At 46.9% G+C, this 14,882-nt stretch overlaps 1 protein-coding gene across 1 annotated transcript in view; it reads right to left on the bottom strand.

Moving 5' to 3' along the window:
- ANXA2 (annexin A2) overlaps nucleotides 1-14,882 on the bottom strand; it is a 58,738-nt gene that overhangs the window by 21,808 nt on the left and 22,048 nt on the right. The window lies entirely within an intron of this gene.

The raw sequence follows: 14,882 nt of genomic DNA, 5'->3' as shown, positions 1-14,882 counted from the left end.
TTGTAAACCATTAATCCCCCAATAAAGAAATAGAGAGAGATCTGCTCTCCTTTCCATGAATAGCCTCAATACTCTCCCCAAATCTCCTTCTCTCCCCCCCTTTTTTCCTGACAGCCTTCAAACTCAAACCAATGTGAACCTTGTAAATACCTGTACTTAAAAAAAATAAAGAGGGAGTTGAGCAGTAGCGTAGCAGGCTATACACAGGTGGTGCAAAGCGCAAGGACCAGTAAAAGGTTCGAGCCCCAGGCTCCCCACCTGCAGGGGAGTCGCTTCACAGGCGGTGAAGCAGGTCTGCAGGTGTCTGTCTTTCTCTCCCCCTCTCTGTCTTCCCCTCCTCTCTCCATTTCTCTCTGTCCTCTCCAACAATGACGACATCAATAACAACAACAATAACTACAACAATAAAACAACAAGGGCAACAAAAGGGAATAAGTAAATAAATACTTTTAAAAAGCATTTTACTTATAAATTGGTTTCTGGATTCAACAGCAGTTTGTGGGGCTTTGGCAGTCAGTTGGAACAACAAACGATTCAGGAGGATTTTAAATGAAGGTCCTCAAATTGCCATTTAACTGCGGACTTAATAGACAGTAGCTACGGACCGAATTAATAGAGACAATTATTTATATTTATTGTAGGAGGGTGGCTCTATAAGCGGCTAGGTGTAATTTCCATAATTATAGAAAATATCATGACAAATGAGTCAAATTTAATGTGGCAGTTGGATTTTAATAGCATAATTGATTCATACAATCACATTTATTGAAAACAAAATTGTTTTGTAAGGAAAATAAACGTTTCACTGCTTTTAATCTTCAATAGGCCATTTTAATAATCAATTTCATAACTTTATTAAAAAGAGTAAGTGTTTTAATCTAAATTAAATCTAAATTGGGAGTTTGGAGGTGCCACTGCCATATTTTTTTGCACCTATTTTAATTGGAACATGTGTATTTACTAAGATAAGTAATGCCTTCTGGTATCTGAAAGTTTCCAATTTTATATCAGAAATACTCCTCTTATATACCCTTTAACTTACAGCATGGTTTTAAGAATTAAAAAAATGAAAGGGCTCTCTCTCCTCACTGATTATGGACTTTGTTTAATAAAAAGGCAGAGTCTTTGCCATCACTGAATAGATATTTCCCTGGAGAGGCAGCAGAGTGGCTAAGCCCACAAGGTCACATGCAAGCCACAAACAGCTCTACCCAGAGGAAATCGTAAGTCCCAAAGCCTTAGGAAGGTCAGAAGTGTATGACTTTGCGGCCAAAGTCATAAACACCAGGACAGAGAAGGTATCCCCAGCTCTCAAATCTGTTAGCTCACAAAGCATCTAGTTAGACTTTCTGGGTACAAAAATAACTTATCCTGAAGTGAATACATACCAATATATTGCTAGTATAAATAAACACCAATGGCAGTCAATTTTCTTATTTCTTCTTATTATTATTATTGAATTGCCCCAAAGGTAATTGCTAGGCTTGGGCTATTATTCCACCACTCTCAACAGTCACTTCTCCCTGCCCCCTTTCTCTTTGATAGGACAGGGAGAAATTGAGTGGGGTGGGGAGAGGGAGACAGAGAAGGGGAATGAGAAAAAGACAGCTGCAGATTTGCCTTACTGCTTATGAAGCTACCCCCCTGCAGGTAGGGAACAGGGGCTTGAACCCAGGTTTCACTGCTTTTAGGTTCTGGCACACGGTAATGAGTACCCTCAATTGGATGTGCCACCGCTTGGCCCCAGTCAACTTTCTTTGCTTCTTTCTCCCTCCCTCCCTCCCTCCCTTCCTTCCTTCCCTCCCTCCTTCCCTTCCTTCCTTCCTTTCTTTCCTTCCTTCTTTCTTTTTTAAAGTTTTTTTAGTGGTCCAGGAGGTGGCACAATGGTAAAGCTTTGGACTCTCAAGCATGAGGTCCCGAGTTCGATCCCCGGTAGCACATGTGCCAGAGTGATGTCAGGTTCTTTCTCTCTCCCCTCCTATCTTTCTCATAAATAAATAAAATGTAAAAAAAAAAAATTAATATTTATTCCTTTTTGTTGCCCTTGTTGTTTTATTGTTGTAGTTGTTATTGATGTCATCATTGTTGGATAGGACAGAGAGAAATCGAGAGAGGAGGGGAAGACAGAGAGGGGGAGACCAGCTGGGGGTATAGATTAACCTAACAATGACCATGTCCAGCAGAGAAGCAATCATTAAATCACTCCTTCTCTCCCCCTCTGTCTTCCCCTCCTTTCTCCATTTCTCTCTGTTCTATCCAGCAATGACAGCAATAACTACAACAGCAATAAACCACAAGGACAACAAGAAGAAAGAAATACCCTCCAGGAGCAGTGGATTTGTAGTGCAGGCACCAAGCCCCAGTAATAACCCTGGAGGCAGAATTAATTAATTAATTAATTCTGAGGGCTCCCAATAAAAGACTCTCCAGGACTCTGGAACCAGTGTACAACATTCTACAAGTTTTGTTATTTATGGCTTCCTGGTAGATGTGGATAAATGAGAATGGAGAACAGAAATCTGCTTGCAGACCCAACTTTCAAGTGACTTCCACCAGCTGCTCCTGTGAGGGGCAGAGCTGACTCTAACTTCAGGGACAGAAACTCCTGCCTATGTCCATGTCAGCCAAATAGGCAGGAGATGACATCAGAGAAGAGCCCACTCCGCCAGCCATCGTGTGCTCTCAGTCACAGAAAGAAACAGCATTCTGCCCCTTTTGTTCACAGTCGCTAAGCATCCAGGCAACAGAGTCAGGATTCAATCCAATTATTGGAAATCCCCGTGAACAGCCTGGGTGGTTAACCTGCATCTCACCTAGGAGGCAGTGAAGGGAGTTGGGAAATAGCTGAATTATTCACCAAGCAAACTGCCTGCTGGAATGCAGGCTCAAGCGTGGAGGGCCCCTTTAGCAAATGGACACTCAGATGCACTCCGGCCAGATTAACACCAGCTACTGCAAAGAAATTCCAGGGAGGGAGGCTTATTTCTGCATGAGGATGTTCCTCCCTTTCCTCCCCTTCTAAAAAACACCTCAGCCACATCAGCTATTTCTCCCATAGTGTTGTCTGCAGGTTTCAAATCAAACGGGAAAGGGGGAAAGAAATCATGGAGTCCAGGACCAATTGCCTAGTCAAAGCCATTGAAGGCATGTCCTAACCGGAAAGCAGACATGCACCAGGGTACAGGGGTGAGGCTTGGGAGCCCTGCTGCTTCCTCCTGGCCTGCTGGTTTCTCTGAGGGAGAGTCCAGCACCGGTTGAAGCTACTAGGAACATCTGGTGACTCACCATTTATGCCCGGAGGCAGCTGACACATGATGGCTGAAGGCTCAGCTCCTCATGCCCGGCACAATCATCGCCAAGACACGCAAGGAGTGTCAGTGCCAGAGAGTTTGCCACGGAGCAAGATGGGACAGGTGCAAGGGAGACCCTGCCATGCTGGACTTGCTCTTCCAGCCCCCCACCCCCAAACTGGTGTTTAGGGAAAGTGTTGGCAGGGGAGAAGGGTAAAGGGTCCACAAGAAACAATGTGGGTCTCTTAGGCATTTATCCAATGGACACACAAACATTAATTCGCAAGGACATAGGCACCCCCATGCTCATAGCTGTATTGCTCACAGTAGCCAAGAGTGGGAGCCACCTAACTGCCCATCAACAGAGGACCGGCTAGAGAAGTGATGGGATGTCTATTCCATGGAATACTACTCTGCTGTCAAAAATGGATAATATTGTGTTCTTTGGGATAAAATGGCTGGAACAGGAGGTGATTATGTCTAGTGAAGTAAGTAGAGAGGTGAAAGACAATGGCCAGATGGTTTCACTCACTCACTCACGTGGCACCTCAAGGGCTGAGACCCGTGAACTTGCAAAAGCAAAATAAAACAAAACAAGCAAACAGAAACAGAAGCAAGAAAACTCTTCCTAAGAGTCGCGAGGACTATAGTGATTATCTTTGTTAGGTGGGAGGGTGGGGATACTGAGCTCTGGTGGTGGGTATGATGTGGAACTACACACTGTGATCTTACAATCTTGTTAACCAGTATTAGTCATGAGAAGAAAAAAAAGGAGAAGAAGGAAGAGGAGGAGGAGAAGAAGGAGAGGAAAAAGAGGAGGAGGAAGAGGAGGAGGAGGAGGAGGAGGAGCTACTCTAATTGGCTAACTAGAAAAAAATGTTGGTGCCTTCTGGTGTGGAGCACCCGAAAGGCCAGTGAGTCTCTGTTGTGAAAGTCAGTGTGCCCTGACGTGGAGCTGTGCCCAGCAAGGCCAGAGTGAGCTCTAGCCCACAGCTCTGGGCGTGCCAGTGCCGCCCGCCAAGCCCCGACCTCCAAAGCAGACAGCGAGCTCCCAGTGGAAAACAATAGCTGCGTCCAGAACCACAGAATCAGCCCGTGGGAGCGCCCTTCCCCCCACCACAAACCCCCCCCCCCCGTGCCTGGAGATCCCCAGGCGTCTGGCATCCCGTGGAAAACGTGAGTCTCTCGTGTCCCTGGCAAAGAATCAAGAGGCCATGGCAGCAGGATGCTGACTCACATCTGCCCAGACACACTGGCTGCACAGAGAGAAAACGGAGCTCTTTCTGCTTTGTGAAGGCCTGGGGGCCCTGAGGGTGGGCGTGACCGATGGAAAGTGGAGGAGAGCTGGCCAGCTGTCTCCTCAGCTAGATCTCTGGGAACTCGGCCACTCGGCTTGGGCTGCTGGGGAGAAATCGTCTGCCGTTAAGAAAGGGGTTGGTGTGGACACCAGGGCTTATCTGACAGGAGAGGCTCACATCTGTTTACTGAGCACCTACTATGTGCCAGGCACTCACTGGCACAAGCGGCTTTATTTCCGTATCTGTCATGTCGCCTTCACCACCGTCTGGTGAGGTGGACACTGTGGTCACCCTCATTTGTCTGATGAAGGAAAGAAGGTTTGAAGGAAGCAGGGACACACTTCAAGTTGCAGAAGCAAGTCCCCTGCTGAGCTGGGATTCAGACCTGAACTAAAGACTCAGGCTCTGTGGTGGAGGGAGACAGCGCAGTGGTTCTGCAAAAGCCTCTCATTGCTGAAGGCTCAGAGGTCTCAGACTGAGTCCTGGCACCACTGTAAGAGGGTGGGGAGGAGGATGAAGGTGGGAGGGGAGGAGGAGGAGAAGGGAGAGGAAGAAGAGAGGGAGGGAGGGAGAAAAGGAGAGGAAAATGGACTCAGACTCACAGCAGAAAGAAAGAAAGAAAGAAAGAAAGAAAGAAAGAAAGAAAGAAAGAAAGAAAGAAAGAAAGAAAGGGAGGGAGGAAAAAAGAAAGGTAGGAATGGAGGAAGGTAGGAAGGAAGGAAAGAAGGGAGAGAGAAAAAAGAGAAGGAGGGAGAAAGGGAGGGAGAGATAAGGAAAAGTGAGAGAGAGAGAGAGAGGAGGAGGAGGGAGGAAGGGAGAAAGGGAAGGATAGAAATAAGGAAGAGAGAAAGAAGAAGGAGAGGGAGGGAAAGGGGGAGGGAGAAAGAGAAAGAAGGAAAAGGAAAGAAGGGAGGAAAAAAGGAAGGAGGGAAGGAAGGATTCAAGGTCACGAAAGAAAGAAGGAAAGAAAGGAAGGAAGGAAGGAAGGAAGGAAGGAAGGAAGGAAGGAAAGAAGGAAGGAAGGAAGGGAGGAAGGAAGGGAGGAAGGAAGGAAGGGAGGAAGGAAGGAAGGTGGAAGGAAGGAAGGAAGGAAGGAAGGTGGAAGGAAGGAAGGAAGGTGGAAGGAAGGAAGGAAGGAAGGAAGGAAGGAAGGAAGGAAGGAAGATGGAAGGAAGGAAGGAAGGTGGAAGGAAGGAAGGAAGGAAGGAAGGTGGAAGGAAGATGGAAGGAAGGAGTCGGGCGGTGGCACACCTGGCCATGCACACACTCTACAGTACATGAAGACCCAGGGTCAAGCCCTGATCCCCACCTGCAGGGGGAAAGCTTCACGAGTGGTGGTGCAGGGCTGTAGTTGTCTCTCTGTCTCTTTCTCTCTCCACCTCCTCTCTTAATTTCTCTGTCTCTATCCAATAATAAATAAACAAAAATATACTTTTTTTTTTTAAAACAAAAAAAAGAGCAAAATGATTCTGCAAAGGACTTTCATGCCTGAGGTTCCAATGTTCCCAAGTTCAGTCCCACTACCACCGTAAATCAGAGCTGGGTAGTGCTCTGGTAAAAAAAAAAAAAAAGAAAGAAAAAAAAAGAAAGAGAGAGAGAGAGAAAGAGAGTCAGTCAGACAGTCCCAGGCTCTTGGCATTGGGCCGCCCTACCTCTCACTATAGCAGTTATCCTGGACATGACCTGCTGAGGGAGCCCGTGTCCTCCCGGGGAATGCTAGCAGGCTTGTCTGAAGTGGTCTATTATCCTGCTCTCCTGGATTTGCTACACGCCACCAACCAGGGCACAACACCCCCCCACACACACACACCTGGGGTCCATGTTACTGAGTAGGTTTGTCTAGGAGAAAGGTTAATTTCTCCAAAGGATCAAGCTCACCTACCCCACTAGAGAAGAGAGAGACAGGCTGGGGGGTATGGATCTACCTGCCAACGCCCCAGCCCAGCAGAGAAGCAATTACAGAAGCCAGACCTTCCACCTTCTACACCAGATTCTGATAAAGAATCTTGATCCACACTCCCAGAAGGGTAAATGATAGGGGAAGTAAACCAAAGAGCTCAGGACCCCCATTCTACCAGGACCCAAAGCATTTGTCACCAGGAATCTTGTTTTTATATTTATTATCAGTGAAAGGAAAGCGAATCTGGAAGAAAAAAAAACAAAAAACGGGGAAGCCAGATACTATTTCTCTTCCCTGAGAGAGGAGAGGAAAAAAAGGAAAGACATTCAGAAGTAGAAATAGGTGTGGGGGAGACTTAGGAGGAAGTGACGGCAGGAATGCAGGAAAAAATGGAGAAACTACATTCTCCCAAGGCCACAGATATGGGCTGATTCTATCTATACCTAACTAGTCACTATCTATGTCTATATATATATATATATATTTTTTTTTTTTGCCCATTTTTGTCTACATTTTTACCTATGAAGACCTAGAGAAGACAAAGGGACATTATTGCCACCTGCACACACTAGTTGACAGTCTACGGACCTTCAAGATGAGGGAGGGAGTGGGCACTGCCCAGCATAGGAAGAGAGGAGAGCCAGACACAGTGGGTGGCACATTCCACACCTACAGACCAGGATTGGCCCAGAAATCCTTTCTTTTTCTATTGTGATCTCATCTCTACCTCTGGTCTCTCAAGAGGGAACTGAAGGCCCCACTAGGTGGTAATTCCACTGGTTGCTTTTATAACTGAGACTGCTGTCTGTCTGCCTGCCATGCAGAATTCTAATTTTTGACATGTGCTCCAGGGCCCGCACAAAGCAGGCCACCCCTCCAGACTCCAGTCGAATCAAGAGGCTCAATGAATACACAGATAAACAGTCAATAAATAAATAAATAAAGGCACTGAACCGATGCAAGAGAAAACTGCGGCCCCTCCCCCACCATAATAGGCACTGAGGAAGCTGCTCCTTATCTTCTGGCTGTGATCTCATCTGAGAAGAATCTGGTCCCTCATCCCTTGGCAGGAGACAAGAGAGCAGAGATTTTTTTTTTTTTCTCACCAAGAAATGACAAGAGTTTTGCCGGCAAGCAAGCTCACCTGTGCTTACACCCACCTGCTTTGCCCCTAAGAGCTCTGGGGGAACATTCGGGTGCCCTGGGCTCCCTGTGTCTCTCTCCTTCTATCTAGAGATGTAGGCTGAAGCCTTGGGTCAGTTGGTGAGACAGCGTAATGGTTATACAAATGGGCTCTAATTCCTGAGGTTCCAAAGTCCCAGGTTCAATTCCCCACACCACCATAAACCAGAGCTGAACAGTGCTCTGGTAACAAAACAAGCAAACACACAACAACAACAACAAAACTTACTAGTCCCCAGAGCACTGACAAAGAAAATGGGGGGGCCATTTGGTAGCACATTTGGTTAAGCACTCACATTACCGTGTGCAAGAACTCAGGTTCAAACCCCTGGTTCCCACCTGCAGGGGGAAAGCTTCACAAGTGAAGCAGGGCTGCAGGTATCTCTCCATCTCTATCTATCTGTCTATCTCCTCCTCCCCTCTCAATTTCTGTCTCTAAAAAAATTTTTAAAAGATTAAAAAATAATAAATTCTTTTAGGAGAGAGAGATGTCAGCCCAGAGTGAGGAAACTCTGGCAAAAACAAAGAAGAAGAAGGGGGAAAGAAAGAGATGGTGTCAGGAGATAGTGCCCCCAGTAGAGCGCACACCTTAGCACACGTGCAGTCCTGGATTTGAGCCCTGGCACCACATGGGAGCCCACTGGATATCACCTGGGAGAAGGCACCATTGGTGAGAGACATTATCTCTCCCTCTCTTGCAAAGATCATGAGAAAAATGGCTCTAGGAAGGTCACTCGCTGCCAATACTATGTATGCACAAGGCCCCTTCACCACAATGGGAGTGGCAGTGGCCTACCTGGTAGGCATAAGGACCAGGGTTCAAGGCCCTGGCTCCCACCTATAGGAGGGAATCTTCATGAGCAGTGCCATAGGTACCTCTCTTTGTCTCTCCTCTACCTCCCACTGGTTCTCAAATTTCTCCCTGCAAGAGAGAGAGAGAGACAGAGAGAGAGAGAGAGAGAGCAGGACATGGCGCACTGGGTTAAGTGCACATAGTGCCAAGGGCAAGTACCCGCACAAGGATCCAGTTCGAGCCCCCGGCTCCCCATCTGCAAGGAGGTCGCTTCACAAGCGGTGAAGCAAGTCTGCAGGTGTCTATCTTTCTCTCCCTCTCTCTGTCTTCCCCTCCTCTCTCCATTTCTCTCTGTCCAACAACAGTAACAACAATGGGGGAAAAATATGGCCACCAGGAGCAGTGGGTTTGTGGTGCAGGCACAGAGCCCCAGCAATAACTCTAGAGGAAAGAGAGGGAGTGGGAGAGTGAGTGAGGAGGGAGAGGAAGAGAGAGAGGGAGAGGGAGAGGGTGAGTGAGGAGGGAGAGGGAGAGAGAGAGGGAGAGGGAGAGTGAGTGAGGAGGGAGAGGGAGAGGGAGAGGGAGAGGGAGAGGGAGAGGGAGAGGGAGAGAGGACACTCAAGGACCAAGTGGTGGCACACCTGATTAAGCACATATATTACAGTGCACAAAGATACAGATTCAAACCCCTGGCCCCCACTTGCAGAGGAAAAGCTTCACGAGTGATGAAGCAGGGCTGCAGGTATCTGTCTCTTTCCCTCTCTATTTCCCCTTCCCTTCTCAATTTCTATCTCTATCCAATAATAAATAAATAAAAATAGAAAGAGAGAAAGAAAGAGGGGACTCTGAAAGGCAACAAAATATGACAATGACAATTACCAAGGTCCCTGTATACTACAGGCTTCTTGGCCTGGGCTTGGCGTCCACACAGTTATGGAGATAAATACTTTTTTTTATTATTATTGTTGATGATGTCATTGTTGTTAGACAGGACAGAGAGAAATGGAGAGAGGAGGGGAAAACAGGGGGAGTGAAAGACAGACACCTGCAGACCTGCTTCACCGCCTGTGAAGCGACTCCCTGACTCCCAGCAGGTGGGGAGCTGGGGACTCAAACTGAGATCCTTCCACAGGTCCTTGCGCTTCGTGCCATGTGCGCTTAACCTGCTGCGCTACCGATTGACTCCCGAGATAAGTACTTTTAAAGAAAACCTGTAATGTGCGTGGATGTCCCTCTTTGTTCCTGGTGGTGCTATAAGCTGAGAGCTCAGTTTCCAGTCAGTCTGCTGGGAAGGTTCGCTTCCCTCCTGTTCTCTCCAGGAGGGTGAGAAGGCCCCCAGGGCTTCCTGAATCACAAAGAAGTCTCACAAGCACACTCAAGAGTGACTGAGTTCAGGGCTCATGTGATGGGAGACCTCATCCAAAGAACACCCACACCCTCCCTTGCAGCAAAGAAGCTGTTCTCAGAGTCAGTCTGCCTCCAGGCATCAGTAAGAGCATCTACTCGGAGCCGCTGTCTCCACCATGAAATAGATCTCTGACAGGTCTCTCTCACGCTGCCTCACCTGAACAAAGAAGAAACTCACAAGGTAACATCCATAAGGCTCCTCCTGGCTAGGGCTCCACTGGCTTGGGACATCACCCTTTTTTTTTTTTTTTTTAATTTGGGTGAGGGGATTAATGGCTTACAGCCAACAGTAAATACAGTTGTTGGCACATGTATAAAATTTCTCCATTTTTCTGCAAAACATTCGCATCCTGAGCCTAGGTCCTCCTCCACTCCAGGAGAGGAATTGCAGGGTCATAGGGGAGATCCACTTCTAGCCTCCTGAGAGTGTTTCAGACTGCTCTCCACAGGGTTGGACATCAACCTTTTAGCCTTGTAGCAAAAAGGTGTGTGTGTGTGTGTGTGTGTGTAGAGAGAGAGAGAGAGAGAGAGAGAGAGAGAAAGGAAGGGGGAGAGAGAGACAGCCAGAGAGAGAGAGAGAGAGAGAGAGAGAGAGTAAGAAACAGATAGCAATAGAGGGGTAGAAGAGAGATTCCTGCAACACCATTCCACCACCTGTGAAGCTTCCTCCCTGCAGGTGAGGGCTCACGGGAGATAATATGTACACTCCACCAGAGGACCCACCCCACCGGGGCCCTCATGCCGCCCAATTTAAGCAGCTCCATTTAAAAAGTATCAGGAAAAAAAGAAGAAAAACTTCGTGCAGAAACTTGCTGCAGTAAAGCTTCTATACTTGTGTTTCTGAGAAGAAAGGGGGGTGGGGGAAGTCACCCACTTTTGCATCCCTTCCGGAGAACACAAATACTGCTTAAATCAAAACTGACAATAATAACAGGGCGACGCATTCCCCACCCCTTCCAGAGAGGGAGAGAGGAGCGGGAGAGGGAGAGGCCCAAGCTGTACCCGCTTATTGGCACTTACACTAACTCTGGGGTTGTGCTGCTTCTAATTACACGCTATTTTATGTAGTCTAGATTCATCTTTTTCTAATTTAGCTGACTTTCCTTTCTAGTTATGGGGACCCATATGGTAAGCCATTCACAGCTGTGTTGAACACTCCATAGTATATATTTAACCCAAGGCCAATCTAGACCAAGACACTCCTCCAGATTTCAGTGGCAGAAACCTCTTGTTAATTAAGCATTATTACTACTTTTGCACAGCTCTGCTCCGTTTCTAACTACACAGAAATCAAGGTAAGTAATTGCATGGTTTACCTCACGCCCGCTCACGCACAAGGCCATCCCCACGCTAGGTCGAGATACCGCTCCAGAGATACCGGGAAAGAAAACTGCCTGATGAGAATGGGCCCGTTCACTTTGTGAAAGCCGAGGGGAGCTCAGGAGGAGGACGCTATCTTCTCTGGAGACCGCCCAGGTGCTAGAACTAACTGTCTCTTCAGATGTCTCTTTCTGTCACGTCTTCTATTCTCTGCGCTCACCTGTGCGATCAGGTAGGGACCCGTGAAATTCCTGATGACTATTCAGGGTAAATGTCTACCTTCCAGGAATCGGGCGGTAGTGCAGGGGGTTAAGCGCACGTGGCGCAAAGCACAAAGACCTGCAGAAGGATCCCGGTTCGAGCCCCCAGCTCCCTACCTGCAAGGGAGTCGCCTCATAGACAGTGAAGCAGGTCTGCAGGTGTCTGTCTTTCTCTCCCCCTCTCTGTCTTCCCCTTCTCTCTCCATTTCTCTCTGTCCTATCCAACAACGACATCAATAATAATTACAACAATAAAAAACAACAAGGGCAACAAAAGGAAATAAACAAATATTATTTAAAAATCACTGTATAAAAAAAAGTCATTTAAAAAAAATGTCTACCTTCCCCCCACCCCCACCCCACCCCCACAGTCCCAGGAGCTGGATCAACACAAGTGAAAGAAAGCCTGACCCACCCTCCATAGCCTCCTGAAGGGAGAGACAAAGCCGCACTTAAATAAGAGCCTTAACTCAGCATGAAAGGACAATGAGGGAGAGAGAAACCAAGGCAGAGCTGACAGAGCCTTCTCTGAGGAGGAAGCTTGGAGAAGAGGCGCTGTATCACCTCAGGTGAGTAGGAAATACTGTCCGCCTGTCAGGAGTGGGCTGACACCCCCACTAGAAGCAGGGAGTCTCACACACACACTCCTGTAAGAACAAAGGCTGCCGATACCAAGGAAACTGTAGGAAGGAACTAGGAAAAAGGAATCTGCAACAGATGAGGCCCATTCAAGGAACAGAAGCCACGCGGCCAGGAAGCTGGCTCTGTGGTAGAGTGCAGGACTTGCATGCCCGAGGACCCGTGTTCTACTGCATAAGACGGGTGGTCTAGCCTCACTCTTTCTTTCTCTCATTAATAAATACATCTTTAGAGAGAGAAAGAGAGAGAGAGAGAACCGAAGCTGTTACAAGAGGAGGACCTAGTGGGCGTTGAATTGTTATGTGAAAAACTGGGAAATGTTACATATGTACAAACTATTATATTTTACTATCAGCTGTAAACCATAAATCCTCCAATAAAGAAATAAAGAAGAAGGAAGAGAAGGAGAAGGAGAAGGAGGAGGAGGAGGAGGAGAAGCTGTTACAGCACAGGTGACAGATGAGAAAGGGCTGCTTCCAGTCCTTCCGGCCAGTTAAGGCATGACCAGCTGAGAGTGTCCCTGAGCCCCCACACCAGGCCTCCTCCTGTTTACAGTCTCGTGTTGAACAGCAAGCGGTCAGCTCTCCAGTGTGTGGACTTGCTCCCAGTAAACATGGCCGCCCAGGCTAGAACAGTCATCTCCCCATGGCCCTCTGGCTCTGTTTGCATCAGCATCCTCTGCTACCCTGCCAGCTTTGATGTCAGGAAAAAAATCTGTGTTCCCCAACACGGGGGTTGAGGAGAATGTGGGGGTGAGGCGTGGTCCGCCCAGGCTCCTCAATTACACTTGAGGTAAAGGGGAGGGTGAGATCTTAATCAGCCCACCCCCTTCTTTTTAAGTGATGCTATCTACAAATATCCAGAGAAAGAAGATAGGACCTCAAGGGTATTGCTCTCCCAAATAATGACTTCCTTTTAGTGTTTAATTAAGTTTACTGCCTTCTATTATGAGGACAACGTGTGCTATCAAAGGACATCTGGGGGAAAAAAAACTGATACAATGAAATCGCAACAGAAGAATCAATTATCTATGACTGTATACATCAACTACTAATGCTGTTTGGGTTTTCTTTTTTTTTTCCTGTGCAACTGATGAAGTTAAGACGAAGGTATGTTAAAATGATTATGCCAGAGGCCAGGTGGTGGCACTGGCGAAGCAAGGCTTCAGGCGTCTCTCTGTCTCTACCTCCTCCTTCCCTCTCAATTTCTCTGTGTCTATTCAGTTATAAGTAAATACATACAAAGAAAATGGTGGGAGTCGGGCGGTAGCGCAGCGGGCTAAGCGCAGGTGGCGGCACAAAGCGCAAGGACCGGCGTAAGGATCCAGTTTCAGAGGCCCGGCTCCCCACCTGCAGGGGAGTCGCTTCACAGGAGGTGAAGCAGGTCTGCAGGTGTCTGTCTTTCTCTCCCCCTCTCTGTCTTCCCCTCCTCTCTCCATTTCTCTCTGTCCTATTCAACAACAATGACACCAAGAACAACAATAATAACAACTACAACAATAAAACAACAAGGGCAACAAAAGGGAAAAATAAATAAATATTTAAAAAAACAAGAAAAGAAAAATGGAGATGCTAAACTGTAGGACTCCATGAATACAGTAGCAGTGCTAGCATACAGGTGAATCGTATGGTGTGTGGAACACATCGGAAATGTTATGTTAACATTGGTTAATAAACTGTCTTTCGTGCCTCTGTGAGACTCTACGGGGAGTCTATGGGATAGAGAAGGAATTGCTATAATATGCTTGAGTCACTCTCAAACTAGAAGACAGATAGATGTGGGTTTCTTATAGTGGTAAGTGTGGATGTTAACATCTTGGGAATCCATATAGGCAAACAGTGCATGTTGGTATATAGTCTTTTCTCCCAACAGTTGTTTTTTAAGTTTAAATATACCAAAAATATTTTATTTTATTTTATTGATTTCTTTATTTTGCCTCCAGGGTTATCGCTGGGGCTCAATGCCTATACTATGAATCCACTGCTCCTGGTGGCCATTTTTTCCATTTTATTGGAGGGGAAGGGAAGACAGAGAGGGAGAAAGACAGACACCTGCAGACCTACCTCACCCTTTGTGAAGGTCCTCCCTGCAGGTGGAGGGCCAGAGGCTTGAACCCAGATCCTTGTGTGAGTCCTTGGGCTTAGTTCCATGTGAACTAAACAGGGTGTGTCATTGCCAGTCTCCCTCAAAAAATATTTTAAAGGACCAAGAGAATTAAGAAAGTCCAGTGTTTTTTTTTTTTAATCTCTTAAGCACCAAAAACAATGGATTGTAATTAGAACTCACTAGAATTCAGTGCAGAAGAGAGAGAACAGGTGACCTGAAGCCGGGTCACACATAGGACATGTATCGGACAGAATGGCAGCTAGAAAATGCTGTTCATGCCTAGAAATAACTCACAGCAAAGAACAGCATCTGGGGCTTAAAAAGGGTGAGAGGCAGCTGTGTTTAAATCCCCATGTGGACCAAGGCCTAGTGACCTGAAGCAGAGGAACCCTAAATTATGTTACCCAGAAACTGGGGGGGGGTTGATAAAGCATTCCATCAGACCATCCAGCAGCTGAAATAAATGTCCCCTGAAGAACCCTAGTAACTCCAAAGTCAGCCAACACCAAGACAATGCTGATGTCAGCTGCTTTTGTCCAGACTGAAAACAATGGAAATTCAAATATCGTAGCCCTCCAGACATTTCTACTTGGAAACTAATATACAAGTTTCTTGGTTTGTCTTTTTTTTTTTTTTTTTTTTTTGGTCTACCGACTCAGAAAGGGCCTGAAGGTATTTTTATTACCC

This window comes from Erinaceus europaeus, chromosome 16 (genome assembly GCF_950295315.1).
Source record: "Erinaceus europaeus chromosome 16, mEriEur2.1, whole genome shotgun sequence".
NCBI classification, from domain to species: domain Eukaryota; kingdom Metazoa; phylum Chordata; class Mammalia; order Eulipotyphla; family Erinaceidae; genus Erinaceus; species Erinaceus europaeus.
Note: the sequence above shows the minus strand (reverse complement) of the source record. Positions and strands in the feature narration are given on the sequence as shown.